Source organism: Camelus dromedarius, chromosome 32, assembly GCF_036321535.1.
Source record: "Camelus dromedarius isolate mCamDro1 chromosome 32, mCamDro1.pat, whole genome shotgun sequence".
Taxonomy (NCBI): Eukaryota; Metazoa; Chordata; class Mammalia; order Artiodactyla; family Camelidae; genus Camelus; species Camelus dromedarius.
Window position 1 is genome coordinate 11,904,019 of NC_087467.1, and position 18,591 is coordinate 11,922,609.

The window sequence follows — 18,591 nt, forward strand, 5'->3', positions numbered from 1 at the left end:
CTGGGTGGCTTATGAACAACGGCAATTTATCTCTCCAAGTTCTGGAGGCTGGGAAGTCCCAAATAAGAAGGCACTGGCAGATTTGGTGTCTGGTGAGGGTGCACTTTTTGCTTCACAGACGGCTGTCTTTTCACTGTGTACTCACGTGGTGGAAGGGACAAGGGAACTTTCTGGGGTCTCTTTCATAAGGACACTAATCCTATTCACAGGGGCTCCATCCTCATGACCTAATCACCTCCCAAACCCCCCCCCCCGCCTCCAAATACCATCACATTGGGGGTTTGTTTTTAACATGAATTTTAGCAGGATACAAATGTTCAGTCTACTGTACACTTCTTTGAATTCATTGTAAGTAATCCACTCACAAAGATTCCTAAACAATATGCAGGAAATGGAGAAAGGGTTTTCCGTTACCCGTTTGGCAGCATTTACTTCAGAAGTTCACATCCCACATCCATCCTCAATCCCCCATAAATATACCTCTATCTCTTCTAAATCTCCACACACCCCCACCTGCACCCCTCCACCCTGACGACAAGGCTTTTGAAATACCCAGGATCTGCTCTGCTCAGAAGAAGGACAATGAGCATTTTCTGTTACACCTTAAAATAGGTCAGATGGTGAGGTAAGATCTAGAAAACTGAGCTTTCTTCCTTGTATATGTAAAACTCTTGGTTGTACACGCACTTATGTATGTATGTTCTGTCAAGAGAGACTCTTTGTGGATATTTAGCAGTTCAGGTGATTTTCCCAGGTTGTTTTCCAAAATGAAAACAATAGCAATTGGAATTAAAAATTAAAATTAAAATTAAAAACAGATACCATTTTAGGGCATGTAGAAAACAGTTCTGGGTTACTGGGATTCTAGAATCATGATAACCTTAAGAGACGCAATCTGTGTATGGCGACAATGTTCTTATCAGTTAAAAGGTTTAGTTGTAAGCGGCTGAAGAGGCTGACCCTTCTGGCTTAGTGCAGAGCAGAGAATTTATTACATAGTGGTGATCTCATTTAGTATGCAGGGTAAATAGCCTCATTAAGAATTTAATGTTAAGGAGACTCGTGACTTTTCCAGCAGGGTCAGAGAAGTCAACTAAGGGGCGGGGGGAGGCCAGTCAATGGAAATAGGCCTCTGATAGGCTGTGTTCTCATCCTCTTTGCTGACTATACACTAAGGCATTTTAAGAAGAATAATATCTGCCAGAGAAGGAGGAAAGGCCCTGTTAGCAGGTGGAGACCCAAAAACCCTCCAGAGTTTTTTCCTAGAGGTCACATGGCTGAAATCCAGTAACAGATGGCCAGTTGAGGAAGTCTGAACGCCAAGAGTGAGAAAGCCTAGGAAAGGTAACAGTCTCTTCAGTTAACAGCAGGTTTCTTTAACCCTGAGCTGGCCCTCAGCACAGTTGGATGCAAGCAAAGGTCATGTTCATTGTCCCCACTTTTATTTATCTTGGATGAAATCTCTTCCTTTCCTCCCAGCACAACTGACTTCTACTCTGAATGCTCCCAATCCAAACATTGAGTTCAGGAGTCTTTGTGCAACTCCTCTGATGGCCCAGGGCCCCGCGTGGACATGACCTTGACTTTCCCAACCTCCTGAAGGTTGCAGGTGCCTCTAGAGCAGTCATGGCTCATCCTCTCCAGCTTGTCCTCCAACTCCTGCCTCTGAGGTTTACCTGAGCCTCCTCTCCTCCCAGCTTTGCAGGCTTTGCTTGACAAGGTGACATGAAAGAGAGGCTGATGTCCGCAGACGAGCTAAAGGGAGAAGCCCAAGGGGCCACAGCCCACAGGGCCATCGGTCCCTTCCTTCCAGGACAGAAATGCATTCTAACAATGGTCTTCTGGAGGTATCGCTTCCTCTCACAGAAGATTTTTCTGAATATTTCTGAGCAAGTGGGTTCCATTTTGGTAGGAGAGGAGAAAGACAATACTTCCGGGCACTAAGTAAAAATAATAGATGGAGAAACAATCCTTCTAGGCTAGGAACTATCTTCCTAAGGCATGGAGAAGACCCAGTTTTAAAGGTCCCAAACACCAGTAAATATCAAAGACAGTAATGCCTTCCCTCATGCTTGCATGTTGGGAAAATGCCATAATTTTCCTGAGAAAGCGGTATCTTAATGATTTTTAGGAGGTCAATCTCAAACGTGCCAATATTATGAAATGATAGTATTAACTTTACTGGTCAGTCACATAATAATTGGTATTTAAAGATGGTGGAGAAACTTTCAGGAAGTAGCTAATTTTGCACAACTGTATCTGTGACTCTGGTTGTAGCAACTCTGATTGCTAATTTTAAAAAGAAGAGAGGTAAAAATGATCTCACATTTACATACCATTAACCACTGTAATAGGGTAAGAGTGAACATAGGGAGCTCGCAGATAGCAGAGTTACTGCTTTGAGGGTAGACAGGGAACCATAAAAATGTCATGGCCAAGTAAAAATGAGTGAGGTGTTAGTTCCAACTCCTCTGTGGAAGCTTGTCATGGTAATTTCAGTGTCCTGGTTTTTAAAGGAGAGGAAACTACAGGGTCTTAAGATCTAGTTCATTTTGCCACTTTGGGGCTTTTTGTTATTTTATGCTATGACTTTTGGATCATGCATTCCTGGCTTATGATAAGCAAAATGTGTAATATATACAGAAATAAAACCGAGGCAAGCAGATCTTTTAGAGGGTCATTTCGGAGTCAGAAATCTACCAGAGAAGAAAGCCATTGTCTGGCTTCCAGTGCAGTGCAGTGGCTGGCAGATAATTCTTCCCTTAATCTGTATTGAGGGAAACGAAAAAAAAAAAATCAAGGAAGAATATGACAATGATATGAAGAGATAGAAAAGCTATGTCCTACATCTGGAACTAAGCATCTTAATTCCAACTATGAGGACCATGGTCAGTGGCTAATATATCTTTTTCTTTTTCACAGCAGATTTAACAGTCGAAATAGATAGAAAGACAGGACCTCTGCCCCACTCTCTTCCCCCACCAACTACCCACCCCTCCCCTCTTCAATATTTGGACCATTTAGAAAACTTGGGAGTGTATACTGTCCTGTTATAGATGATATATTTTTTAAATTTTTTTAAAAATTAATTAATTGCAGTACCGTTGATGTACAATATTATATGTTACAGGTGTACAATACAGTAATTCACAATTTTAAATGTTATATTCCATTTACAGTTATTATAAAACATTGGCTATATTCTCCATGTTATACAATAGATCCTTGTAGCTTATTTTACACATAATAGTTTGCAGTTTGAAGGAGCCCAAAGCACTGCCCAGTCCTCCCCCCTCCACTTCTCCCGTGCCATGCACATCCTTATTTCTTTCTACATCCACTCGGGCATCAAAATGCACAGAAACTTCAAGGCAGGAAATAGAACAAAACAGGAAGGCACACATTGATACCTGAGAGGTGAATTTTCAACATGTAAAAAGCCAACAGTTAATGCTAAAACGTGTAAAACTTTGGGTAGCAGTGACTGTTAGAGATTGTAACTGTTTGTGTGTTTGATTAGTTCAGATCACCAGGAAGACAATCCACAGAATATTCAGCTATACCAAAAAAAAAAAAAAAAAAAAAAAAAAAAAAAAAGACCCCTTGCCATTTGTGACAACATGGATGGACCCAGAGGGCGCAATGCTAAGTGAACTAATCCAGGCAGAGAAAGACAAATACCATATGATCTCATTTATACGTAGAATTTAAAAACCAAACCAAACAAAGCAAAACACCAAGCTCATAGATACAGAGAACAGGTTGATGGAAGCCATTTATCTTTTATTGCAACCACTCGCTTTTGTCATTGTAATGGGAAAGCAGCCATAGATACTAAGTTAATGAGCTTGGCTGTGTTTCTATAAAACTTTATTGACAAAAACAAGTGGGGGGCCAAATTTGGCCTGTGGTCTGGCTTGTAGACTCTTGATCTAGTCCAGATTACTAACATCACCCCCAGATTATATCAGTAGCCGTCCAACTAGTTTATTTACACTTACTCTGCAAACCAGCATCCTTATACTGTTCTTCACACTGCAGAAAGGCAAATCTAATTACAGAACAGACTTGTTGGTTTGCCCTTAACATTTTTAATACGTTTGCTCTTAGGATAAAGACAGCAATTGGTAAGGTAGTCCATGGTGCCTCGAATTGTCTGGACCCCATCTGTTCCTCACACAGGCCTCCTCTCAGTCCCTTCCATCACTCTGCTTCCTTCCACCACAGGACTCTTGAATATGCTTATTTTCTTGGCTGAAATGTTCCCACTTGTCCTCCCCTTCTCTAATCAACATCTCATAACTTATACCCCAGCTCACATTTCAGCTTCTCAGTTGATCATTCTCTGACCTACCTGCCTCCTACCAAACTCCTGGCTTTTCCTAGCATTGCACTGTTTGAACTGCAGTTTTATACGTATTTGTTGTATTTGGATCTCTGTGTGTCTCCGCGCTAGATAATATACTCCAGGAGGGCAGAAGATATCTCTTGTCTGTTGATGATTTTGTCATCAGTACCTACTAGTATCATATCTGGTACATGACACGTGCTCAATAATTACTTGTTGAATAAGCAAACTAACTGAAGAATGCATAAAAAAATTAATCATGGAACAAATTTATATGCATCAAATAAATACCTCCATAAAAGATTCCAAGACTAATTATAAATGATTTGTTGCACCTTTTTTAGTTCCCAGGCTTATCAAGAAGTTCCACAGAATGAAAAAAAATTGGGACAACTACCCAATTTATTTTATAAAACCGGCATCAACTTATATTAAAACATAAGAAAGAAAAATACCATGTGATATCACTCATATGTGGAATCTTAAAAAAAAAAAAAAAAAGGCGCTATGAACTCATCTACAAAACAGAAAAAGACTTGCAGACATAGTAAACAATCTTATGGTTACCAGGGAAAAGGGGTGGGAAGGGATAAAATTTGGGAGTTTGAGACTTATAAATGTTAACCACTATATATAAAAATAGATTTTAAAAAGTTTCTTCTGTGTAGCACAGGGAACTATGTTCAATATCTTGTAATAACCTCTAATGAAAAAATATGAAAATGAATATATGTATGTATATGCATGACTGGGACATTGTGCTGTACACCAGAAATTGACACATTGTAATTGACTGTACTTCAATTAAAAAAAAATAAGAAAAAGAATTGGGGACCATGTTTTCACAGCACACTTTCTTGGCCGACTTGGCCCAGTCATCTGGATGGTTTCAGCTTTCCAGATGATTTTAATGTGCACCCAAGGCTTAGACCCATACATCCAGGCACCCTCACCTGGGACAGGATGGGAGGAAGTGGATGACTTATGAGAGCTGTGGGTCACTGCTATCAGATTTAGATATTTCCAATGAAGCAAACCTCTAGCCATATACATTTTTATTATTAAACAGCACATTTATAAGTGACACCAAGATTACAAGATTAGAATATATTTTTATCTCTCCAGTTACTTTCAAAACCAGGACATGCCAATCCAAGAATAACTAGAATAAATAGAACAAAAGAATCTTGAACTCTATTCTAGGCTATGTAAGACTTTATTTTAAGATAAAAGTGATTTAACAAATCAGTGGCAAAATAAATGATTATTATGGTTCTGGAAAATTGCTCAACTATTCAGAAGTAGAGATCTCCATCTCATACAATAATCCGAGTAAATTCTAGTGAAATGTAAAAAATGAAACTGTAAAACAACCTGAAGTTTAAAAAATGGTGAATGTTTTCATGTAAGGACTTCCTAGCTTAAATTACTGACAGAAATAGCAAATTAAAGTGTCAATGGCTTGTCAATATAAAAAAAAAATCCATGTTTACAGATAACATGTATGTGTATAATAGATATAACAGATTAAAAGACAAAACAAAGTGAGATAATTTTTAATAAATACAGCAAAGAGTAATTTAATATGTAAAGAGATCTTAAAACTTGTTTTTAAAAATTTATTAAAACATAGGGGCAAAATGGAGCATCATATGAATGAAAAAATAAATTAAAAAGTAGTTAATCTTCAACAAAGGAGGCAAGAATATACAATGGAATAAAGACAGTCTCTTCAGCAAATGGTGTTGGGAAAACTGGACAGCAGCATGTAAATCAGTGAAGCTAGAACACTCCCTTACACCATACACAAAAATAAACTTAAAATGGATCAAAGACTTAAACATAAGACAAGATACAGTAAATCTCCTAGAAGAAAATATAGGCAAAACATTATCTGACATACATCTCAAAAATGTTCTCCTAGGACAGTCTACCCAAGCAATACAAATAAAAGCAAGAATAAATAAATGGGACCTACTGAAACTTACAAGCTTCTGCACAGCAAAGGAAACCATAAGTAAAACAAAAAGACAACCAACGGAATGGGAAAAAATTTTTGCAAATGAAACCGACAAAGGCTTGATCTCCAGAATATATAAGCAGCTCATATGACTTAATAAGAAAAAAAAAAAAACCCAATCCAAAAATGGGCAGAAGACCTAAACAAGCAATTCTCCAAGGAAGACATACAAATGATCAATAGGCACATGAAAAAATGCTCAATATCACTAATTATCAGAGAAATGCAAATCACAACTATGATGAGGTATCACCTCACATCAGTCAGAATGGCCATCATTCAAAAATCCACAAATGACAAATGCTGGAGAGGCTGTGGAGAAAAGGGAACCCTCCTACATGGCTGGTGGGAATGCAGTTTGGTGCAGCCACTGTGGAAAACAGTATGGAGATTCCTCAAAAGACTAGGAATAGATTTACCATTTGACCCAGGAATCCCTGGGCATATATCCAGAAGGAACCCTACTTCAAAATGACACCTGCACCCCAATGTTCATAGCAGCACTATTTACAATAGCCAGGACATGGAGACAGACTAAATGTCCATCAATGGATGACTGAATAAAGAAGATGTGGTATATTTATACAATGGAATACTACTCAGCCATAAAAACCGACAACATAATGCCATTTGCAGCAACATGGATGCTCCTGGAGAATGTCATTCTAAGTGAAGTAAGCCAGAAAGAGAAAATACCATATGAGATTGCTCATATGTGGAATGTAAAAATAAATAAATAAATAAAAGAACATAAATACAAAACAGACTCATAGACATAGAATACAAACTTGTGGTTGGCAAGGGGGTAGGGGGTGGGAAGGGACAGATTGGGATTTTAAAAACGTAGAATAGATAAACAAGATATACTTTATAGCACAGGGAAATATATACAAGATCTTATGGTAGCTCACAGAGAAAAAAATGCAACAATGAATATATATATGTTCATGTAAAACTGAAAAATTGTGCTCTACACTGGGATTTGACATAACATAAAATGATTATAACTCAATAAAAAATGTTAAAAAAAAAGTTGCTAAGCTCACTGAAAACATGTCCAATTTTGCTAAAGTTATAAAAATTGCCAATTTAAACCATAATGAGAGATTGTTTTTCAGGTATAAAATTGGTCTATTTTTTTTCTTACCGTAATAATTCTCAATGTTAAAGATGGCAAAGTGCAATGTTTACTTTCACGTATGGTTGGTGCTAGTGTAAAGTGATAAACCTTGAAGAAAGCAAATTAAGGGCCAAAAGCCCTTAAGACTTATAATTTTGGCCCAACAATACCTCTTCTAGGAATTTATTATGTGCAATGATATTTATTGCAGTTATTTGTAATAGTAAAACAATGAAACACCCTAAATAATAATAATGTGAGAAAGGTCAAAATAAAATAATGTGTTCCTTATGATTTAATATTATGCGTTCATTTGAATTCATGCTGCTGAAATCTACATCAGGGTCATGGGAAACGTTCATAATTGAATGAGGATATAACAATGCATGAACTAATCAGGAAACCAAAACTGTGTGTGTGTGTGTGTGTGTGTGTGTGTGTGAGACTAACATGCCAACAACAGATCTCTCTGGATCAAAATAAAACTGATTTTTATTTTATTCTTTACAGTTATTTACTTCCCAAATTTCATCAAGGAGTCATTTTTCAATCTGAAAAATAAACGTATCCTAATTAGAGAAAAATATAAACTTATAAATATATTCTCAGCTATCACTTAACCTTTCCTCTTTTTCTTCCCTCCTCTATGGGTGCAGATTAGTCCAAAAAAAAAAAGAGGAAATAACAACTGGCGAATTCAGATAATGATCTGTTTTTGATGTTTGTATTATAGTCCTTTTCCTTTTTTTTAACGTTGAGCTTAAGCTTTGCCATCATGTTTGGAAAAGAGACTCTATCATGAATAATGCACGTGGGATACTAATCTTTATCAGACAATAATATTTAATCTTGATCTCTCCAGATCTAATTGACAAAATGTCACAGTTCCACAAAATACACATCTTGCTTGAGATGATAGAAAACCAAGCCAAGGCTCTCAGGAAGAAGCAGCACATTGGGAGGGTAAATTTCCCAGTGACACTTCAGGATCCCTGTTGTGGAAAAAGAGCTAGCTCATTCTTTTTAGGTTTCTCTCACTCTTAACTCAGGATAGTCCAAGTGATGAACTTATTACAAAATAGAGCCTCGTGTTTCATGAAAAACTATTAAGTTTCCAATATGGGTCAGGAAAATCTTAAGAGGCAGGAACGAGTTTGTCATTTAACTGAATTATCTTTGTATTTGAAATTTTCTAACATACAGCGTCTTTGCAGCACAGTATTGGATCTCAGCCTTGCTACGGCTTTCAAATTATATTTCTATTTGTTAACTGTTAGCAGATTTGATTTTGGATTAAATGTCGAAAGAGAAACAGGACTTCTTCCCGGCTCCTATGCCTGTAGCTTTGGGCACTGCTGGAAGACACAGTTAACAACAAACGCCTTGTAGGCATTTGGTCGTGCTGCGATCTTGCTTGGCACAGCGGTTCTCATTCCTTGACATCTACAGCCCTTCACAGAATAATTCAGCTTTCTGGATCAAACCTGTGTAAAGGGGAAAGGAACCCTCTGCTCTGGAACCATCCTTTCAATCCATTCCAGATAGGGACACATTCTAAGATGACCCCATTTTGGCTAAAGGATATGACCCTGAAGCTCCCCTGGGCCCAGAATTGCTTCAGGAGAGGAGCTGATGAGAAACCCCTGCTGACTGTAGTCCTTGAAAATGAGAATGTTTCCCTGGAAACACTTATTCTGGGAGATGGATAAAAGCAACAATGACCAACGTTCATTGAGTATTAATTTTAGGATAGACACTGTTCTGGCAATAATCGATACATAACCACTCGTTTAATCCTTACAACAGCCTAAAGCATGTTGAATTTGTCAAGTGCTTTTTCCATGTCAGTTTTTTATATCATCATGTGATTTCTCTTTTTTAGTCCATTAATAGTGGATTATATTAATTTTTTCAAATATTGAGCAAGCCCCAAAATAACCCCCACTTGGTCGTGGTATATAGTTCTTTTTTAGTATTGCTGAATTCTGTTTCTGTGCCTATATTCATGGGGGATATTGGCCTTTAGTTTTCTTAGTATTTATTTATGCATTTATGGTACTGTTTTTTCTGGTTTTGGTGTCAGATTAACACTAGCTTCATAAAATGAATTGAAAAGCATCTCCCCTCTTCTACTTCCTGGAAAGGATAGAATTGTGTTAATTCTTCTTTGGTAGAATTCTCCACTGAAACCATCTGAGCCTGGAGATTTATTTTGGGGGAGTTTTAAAATAATTCAATTTCCTTAATAGTATAAGGCTATTTATGTAATTTGCTTCTTATTGGATGAGTTGTGGTAGTTTGTGTGTTTTGAGGAATTGGTCCATTTCATCTACATTGTGAAATTTATGCTAGTACAGTTCTCCATAGTGTTCACCTGAAATAAATAAACTGCCAGATATCTCTCCAGCAAAGATGGATTTATTCAGTCATCAGAGAATTGCAAAATTTAGAGTCTGCAACCATGGCAAGCCACATGCAAGTTCCTGCACAGACGAAGGAAAACGCTGTCATAGAGAGGAAAAGGAAGTCCAAAGGCTATCATAAAAAAAAAAAAAAAGTCCATGACTTTTCATTGGCTGAGTCCTTGCCAGGAAAGAACAGGAGATTTTATTCCTCCTGTTGGACTCTGCTGTGGTCGCAGGTCATGAGAGCTCCCCGTCTGGTCTCCCCACTCTGTTTAACTGAGGTTTCTGTTTCTTAATTTTTATAATAGCATTTCTTTATTATTCTTTTGATGTCTACAAAGTCTCTAGTGGTATCTCCTGCTTCCTTCTTGATATTATTAATTTGTGCCTTCTCTCATTTGTCTTTGTCAGTCTTGCTAGATGTTTTGTCAATTTTAGGAATCTTTTCAAAGAACCAGCTCTTTTTGTATCATTGTTGTTTTTATATTTTTTGTTTTTAATTTCATTGATTTCTAATGTTATCTTTGTCTCCTTCCCTCTGCCTTTTTTTTTTTTTAGTTTATTTTGCACTTTTTTTAGGTTCTTGAAGTAGGAGCTTGAATTATTTATTTGAGAATTTCCTTCTTTTCTTTCTGCTAGATAGATTTTTGGTGTAAATTTCCTTCTCAGCACTGCTTTTGCTGTATCCTACACATTTTGATATGTTGTATTTTCATCTTTATTCTATCTAATGTATTTTTTACCTTCCCTTGAGACTTCTTTGACCCATGGATTCTTGATGTGTACTGTCTTGTTTTTAAGTGTTTGGAAATATTCTTGTTATCTTTCTCTTATTGATTTCTAGTTTGGTTCGACTGTGATTGCAGAATGTGCCATATGATTTCAGTTATTTTAAGTTTGTTCAGGTTGTTTATGATTCAGGATGTGGTCTCCATTGGCACGTGTTCTGTGGATGACTGACGAGGACGTGCAGTCTGCTATTCTTGGGTGGAATATTCTACAGATGCCAAGTAGATACTGTAGGTTAATGGTGGTGTTGAGTTCTTTTATATTCTTGCTGATTTTGTCTGTCTTTTTTTCTATCAAAATTGAAAGAGAGAAATTAAAGTCTCCAACTATAATTGTGGATTTGTTGATTGTGCCTTTCAGTTCTATCAATTTTTTCTTCACGTATTTTGTGGCTCTGTTGTTTGGTGTGCATACATTTAGATTGCATGTCTTCTTGATGGATTGATCCTTTATCATTATGCTATGTCCTTTTGTTTCTCTGGTAATTCACTTTCCTCTGAAGTCTCCTTCTTTTTTTAATTGGTAAAGCCACTTCTAGTTTCTTTTGATTGAAGTTTGCATGGTATATCTTTTTCATCCTTTTACTTTCACTCTGCCTGAATGGTTATACTTGAAGTAAATTTCTTATAGACAGTGTATAGTTGAATCATGTTTTCTTTTTTTAGTTTTATTTAGATATAATTGACAAAATCGTAATGTATTTAAAGCATAAGATGTGATTTAATATACATATACATTATGAAAGGATTTACACAATCCAGTTAACTAATACATCCATCACCTCATATATTTCCCTTTTTTTCTTTTTTGATAAGAGCAATTAAGTTCTACTCTCTTAGAAAATTTTAATTATACAGTACAGTATTATCAACTATAGTCACCATGTTATACATTATGACCTCAGACCTTACTCATCTTATAACTGGAAGTGTGTACCCTCTGAGCAACCTCTTTCAATTTTTCCCACACACCCCCAGCCCCTGGCAACCACCATTCAACTCTGTTTCTATGAGTTCAGCTTTTTTTTCCCACGTATAAGTGATACCATGCAGTATTTGTCTTTCTCTGTCTAGTTAATTTACTGAGAATAATGCCTTCCAGGTTTATCCATGTTGTCACAAATGGCAGGATTTCCTACTTTTCAATGCTGAATAACACTGTTTTTTTGGTGGTGGTGCGGTTCATGTGTGTGTGTATCACATTTTTTTTTATCCATTTATCCACTGATAAGCACGTTCACCATTTGGGCCATGGGGAAATTTTGAAAAGTTTTAAGGCTGGGGATGACAAGGTCATGTTTCCATCAGAGTGAGAGAATTGGGGCAATGTAGAATGTACCCTCATGTGGGGAGGTACCAAGAAGCTGGATAGAAGATTGTTGATTAGCACAGGTACAAAGCATTGAGAGTCTGAATAAAAGAGACAGCATTTGGAAGAAGAAGAGACTATTTGGAAAAAGACAGTGGACTAAATAAAGCACAACTAATGACTGAATAAAAGAAAGAAAGGAGTGGGTGTTGGGATCCAATGGCGAGGAAAAAAGCTTTAGCTTACTCATTTATGCCACAAGCATTTATTCATTGTCTTTTCTGTACCCTGTCCTGGATTCTGGGTACACGACAATGAACACAAGACATGCTTGTCCTTTAGAATAGAACTATGCCACAGATACATAAGCAAATAATTACAGTGTGAGTAATGTCAGTTGTCTTGGCCTGATGAAAGTTTATGCTGCTGTTGTTTTAATAGTCACAACAAGGAGTTTAAAAGGCATAATATCTCAGTTATCCATTTATCTCTTAGCCAAAGTAAACTAGACTAGAAGAGATAGAAGATACTGCTCTCTTTGGATGACACTGGTTTTGTTAAAAAAAAAAAAAAAGTACCTTTCAAATTGCATGCAATGGTGGGACATAATTTTCTCTCCTCTTTAAGATGAAAGCCATTTTATTGATTTACTTAGCCCATACTTTAAATAGATCATTAGAATCTGTAAAAAATTTAAGAGTCACAAGGGGTTCAAAAGTAAAAGGTTAACCAGCCATGGGAAGAAATCAAAGTGGAAAAGGCTCAAAAGCTGTAGCAAAAAAGCAATGCAACTGTGAAACACTCCAAATGATGAGCATTCTACCCTTTTACCATAACTAATTCTTCCAACCAGCATTTTTCATAACCACCCCTCGTTGTAAGAATGGCACATAATTTGGTATCAAATTTTGCTTTTGATGATGTACAATGGAACTGATTATTGTCTGCCTAATTTCAGAAAGGAAAGCTACAGAGAACCTGATGAGCATTTGATGGGTCTCTCAGAATTTGACAGTTGAGCTAGCTTTGTGTGGACTAAATAGCCCTGGTGTGGGGAGCGGAGTGAAGATTTATATGAATGCAAATGAATGACAGTATTGTTAGCATGTAAGAGTATCAACCATGTGTGGAGGGGATAAAGATAGGATGGAGACGTGCCTGGCAGCAATCTCAATCTCAGAATAAGGAAAATACAGAGAAAAATGTGGAAATACAGGTGCTTTATACTAATAAAATACAGATTTGGTTAAAATTGTATAATGCATATACTATGCAATGTCACCACTGCACCATTTGTATAGTGTGTGGGGCTTACAGTCCTTCAAGACATAGGCAAGAGTCTCTGTTTTTGCACATGCTGTACCTTATACATTGACTATTCTTTCTCTGCACCTTTAGCTGGCTGGGAATTATTCATACGGCTAGAGTATTTCCAGTGTCTTCTCCCCAGAATGCCATCCCAGAAGTTGAATGTACACATGGACAATGGCCAGACCGTATATAACAATAGAACAGTAATTCACAACCTCTCCAGTGACCAGACCAGGAAACCAAACAACAATCTCTCAGCAGTGGGCCCACAGCAGTCAGGATGTAGGCAATGACTACTAGCTTCCCTGTTTTTCTTGCCCTTGCTTCTGACTCAGCACCAACAAGAGAAAGCCAAGGATGCTCCCCAAACCAATCACATAGGACGCTCTGTTTCAAGCCCAGCCTCCAGCCTCCCCAGGTCAACAGCCTCCAACATACCTAAAGCCTTCCCTGTTTTCACTGTAAGACTTCACTACTTCTCTCTCTGCCTTTGAGTCTCTGCCAAATTCAAGTGATCGTGGTGACTCCTTTGCTATAACAAGTTCAGAATAAATAGCGTTTGTTTGTCCTCAGTCAATAGTCCATTTATTTCCATGTGTCCCTGCCTTTTCTCTTCCTAGTATCAGTGTCAAAGGATTTAATTTTAAGTGACTTTCACAAATAAGTCTGATTAATGTCATAGAAATATAATGTCTCTCATTTAAATAAAGACTCAGTGCAAATTCAACAAATTGTGGAGCTGGTCTACATCGTCATCAGAGATTTTTTTTGTTTTTAGTGTAATTTCTGTACATAGTTTGTGATATATAGGTAAGCATTTCAGAGGTTGGTGCTCCTGCGTGCAGTACTGTCTGTTAAATTTACATTCCAACTGTTTATTACTAGTGTTTAGAAATATGGTTGATTGTTGTGTATTTAGTTATGTCCTGTGACCTTTCTAAACTCATTAATTAGTTCAAGGAGTTTTTTATAGTTTTCTTAAGATTTTACTTAATGCCACAAAACCCTAGTGATTTAGACCTTTTGATAGTATCCTTACTGATTTTCAAATCAGATGTGGGACTAGCAACTCCAGCCAATTAATTTCAAATACTTGTAGGGCAATAAATGTCTAATGAAAAGTTCCTTTTCCCTGTGTTCTTTTTACTTCTCTGAGGCATTCTTAACCTAGAGTTTCAAAGATACATACTGTGTCCATGGAATGAAAAATTCAATAGCAATATTATTATCAATATCAATCCTGTCTCAATCGATGTACAGAGTTAATTCAATCCCACTGAAAATCCCTGAAGATTATTTTGTAGACCTCAGCAAGTTTGTTCTACAGCATGTGTGGAATGGCAAGTAAATCCGAATAGCCTAAACAAGTTTTTTTTTAAAAGAGCAACAAATTGTAGGACTTAGGCATTGCTGGTAGGAATGAAAAATGGTTCAGCTTTGGAAAGCAGACTTGTCAGTTTCTAATGAGCTTAATTATACAATTGCCGTGACTCAGCACCCTGCCCCACAAGTATTAGCTCAAGAGAAGTGAAAACATACTCACACAAAACCTGTATGTGAAAGTTAGAGGCGAAATAGGGAGAAATACCCATAATTCTGAAGAACCCCTTCCCACTGCCTGTTATCTGACATGTAGGCACCATGCTAGTTGGGGCTGGGTTTGGCAGAGGTAAACTGAGAGAAGTTATCCAGAGCGTTCTCTAAGTACAAAGCAAGAGTTAGATTAGATTGCAGGATTCAGCATTGTTCCCTACATATGTCTCTCTGTTAGTGAACATGTGTAGCTACACCCTTAGATGTATTTATTTCCACTTTATGATTCTCTGTAAACATCATATATGTAGACACCATATGAATAATTATGACATAGTATATGCTTTTCCCTAGATTACCACAGCTTTGAATATGTCAAACATCAAGTTTAAAAGCATAAAGGATTTCTTAATTATAGACTTACTGAATTCTATAACACAACTTTACGAGTTGTGTTATTTTGCATGTTAGACCTTACTTGAAGTCCCTATCAACGAAATAGCCCTCCAAAATAAAAGTTATTTCTGTGGTATAACATCTAATATTTTTCAAATCATTATCCTTAAGGAAAAAATTAGAAACGTTTTCTTACAGGAAGGGAGTTTAGTGCCTGGTTCCTACATCTTTTGAGTTGCTTGTGGAAGTACATGAGAAGTTTTGAAAAGCCTTAGCATTGCTTAAATGGATTAAAAAGGTCATGGGTGGTAACACAATCCACTGGGGTAGCAGATAATGGCTCATGTGTGCAAAGCGGTCTTTTGCTGTGCAAGACAATAGTGTGCAACCAAGATGTGCTTTACTTGAGTCTTTAACAACTTCATTCACAGGGGTCCACCGGCACCTTAAGGCTCTAGGCATGGTTCTTTAAAAAAACATAAAGGACCTAGGAAATGGGTCCTTTCATTCAACATCTGTAGCTTTACAGGTAAGAATTCAAAACTGAATAGCCCAGAATAGTTTCTCCAGCACCAAAGTTGAAAGTCAGTTAAGATACCAACAAAGAAATTAAATAGCTCTGGTATTTTTTGGTTATAAATAATTGAAAGACAACTGGTTATAAAGAGGCTTTTAAAGCAGAAACTTTGAGGATGATCATTTCAAAATTTCTTTTTGCCCAGGCGAGATGTAATGGTCACGTTTTATAGGTTGGCCATTTAGAATGAATCCTTCCTCCTTAATCGCTTCTCTGATTGCTTGATTGTTGTTACTGGTTTCTTTACTCCAGCAAGTGAGATTCCATTTCCTTCTTTATTCGTGCTGGCGGGGACCTTCTGGAGTTGCTGTCCCCCTGCCACCCGGTCACTGCCGCCTCACAGAGATGTGTGGCATTTATAAAGCATTTCTCATGTGCAGGATTACATATCCAAACTGTGCACCATCTGGGTTAATACAAATAAAGTTGCAATAAATCATTCATCGCAATATGAAATTTTATATAAATTCATATGAATTTTTTTTTACTTTATCACGTGAATGTTGCCCAACAGATCTATGGCTCCGTAAATCCAGAGAAGTTTATTTGCTAATAATCCCATGATTATAGCTTCGTTTGTTAGTTGTTTTATGCCTCACGTAAAAATGTCATTTTTTTATTGTTGGCAAGAGAGCTTTGATTCAAAACCATTCAGTCCGTTGCCCTTTGTGCAGATGGGTTTCGTCTGTCCACAGTGCTTCATCACAGCTAAATTCCAGGGCAAGAGCATTTTGACAACGTGCCTGGTGATAAAAGCTATCATGTTGTATTTTAAGTGCATTTCACCTTTACGCTAGTGTGGTGTATACCAGTCCTGCTTCCCTTCCTTTTAAACTAAAAGAGGTTTGAAAAACTTGAAAGGGAAGGATTTATTTTTAACTCTCCTAAATATCTTCCAAGTGAAAGCCAATGGCAAGACTTCATGTACAAAGGGAGTGAACAAGAGAGGACACTGGAGGCTTGGGGAAAGGGGCAACCAGACACTTCCAACTCTGCTGAATTGAGAAGGAATTAAAATGAGCCTTCTGTTTCATGCCTTTCTCTTCCAAGCACCTTGACCTCACAGGAAGCCCCTGCTCACACAGTTAAGGACGCCTGTTGAATACTGATTCTGAGGGGATCTGGAAGTAAATTGTGCTGAAAGACAAATGAACAACAGCATCTTAACACAGGATTCTTTTGGGGTGCCTCCCCTACTCTTACTATGCTTTGGGAAAATTCCTTGTTTTATGTCAGTCTTCCCTGCCAGATGAGAAACTTTGGTGTCTTTGGAGCTGGATATGTTGAGCGTATGAAACAAAAAACCAAAAAAAGCTATTTAACCAAAGTTAAAAAGGGTGGGTTGATTGTTAAGGGAAACAGGACACTCTCAGGAAACGCAATCACAAGCTGTTCCTTTCGGGAATCTCAAAGTCGTCACTCCCGTTCACCCCGTCTTCTTTTCCCACCCACAAGGTGTCTTCTCCTTGTTTCCTGTCTCTGTGTCTGCTTCCTTCTCTCAACCCTCAAGAGAAGTAGGGAAAATATTATTGCGTCGGTTTATAGGTGTCAAAGGTCAGGAGACAGCCGCTGAAATGGAAACCTAGATTTTTCTGAATTTTAGCCCTGTGCTCCGATTTGACCCTGCAGCATTGTTCAAAGTGTGCTGGACAATGCGTTAGGAATTGCTAAGAGCCAAGAGGTAACTGTGGCTAAGGAAGGAACAGAACTATATGAATTCTCATGATACTGGCTGGAATTTCAGTTCTGCTGGGTACTCTTCGGCCGGCAGAGGGGTGAGAGTCTGCACCCCAGCAAGCTTCAGTCTTCCCATCTGTGAAATTACGGTAAATAGTACCTGCCTTTTACACTGAGCACGTTGACATTGTCAAAAACTGTAGAGAGAATACATCTATTCTAAATCAAAATGTCTAGACAAATGTAAACTATGAACTATCTATCCTCTTGTTTTATTAAAGAGGTAATATTTTATAATTCTTTGCTATTACATTTTTTCGGTGGCTTTTTGAACTCCATGCACCCTTTCTCCATCCACGCCTCCCATCTTCTCATCTCAAATCTGTAGAAAAGTAAAGCTTTTCCACATCTAATTTCTATCTAACATGTTGTTACTTTGCAGTAATCCTTAACTATGTAATATTCATTAAGAACAGATGATAAGAAGTAAATTGTATTTCAGTCAATTCCTTCCATTTCAAGTAGATGGAAAATTTAAGACATTTTCACACTTCTGCAGTGTTCATCACTGATCCTTCAAACAGTGATTCATACCTTGGAAGTGAACAGATATAGCCGTAATGTCATGTTGATTATCTCCAGAATTTCAAAATGCCTAACTGAAAGCATGAACGTATCCATGATTTTATGGCAAATCTACATAGGCTAAATGTCAACTTTCCTGGTTTATAAGGAATTCTATTAAATGGTCTCTAATTAATTTCATGAGAAATTGATTTAATGATGTAATAATTACAATTTCTTTGATAGACAAAATATTTTTTGAAACGGGGGGCCCAAGAAGAAACAAAATGAAAGCATCTCTCGATAAGTACAAAGTTGGGGAAATGCTGCATTCCAGTTTCCAAAATAAATTGATTCTTAGCTGAAGTGAGTGTGTCTTGGGAGGCGAAGACTGACACTCAGCACCGCATCACTACTGAGGTCCATGCTGTGGGGGCCTCTCCAGAGTGAAATGCTACCCACGACCTGCTTCATCAGTTAAAGTGTTCATTGTATGGGGTGAAAAAGTGGGAAACTAAGTTTGAACGTGCCCCAAACAGGATG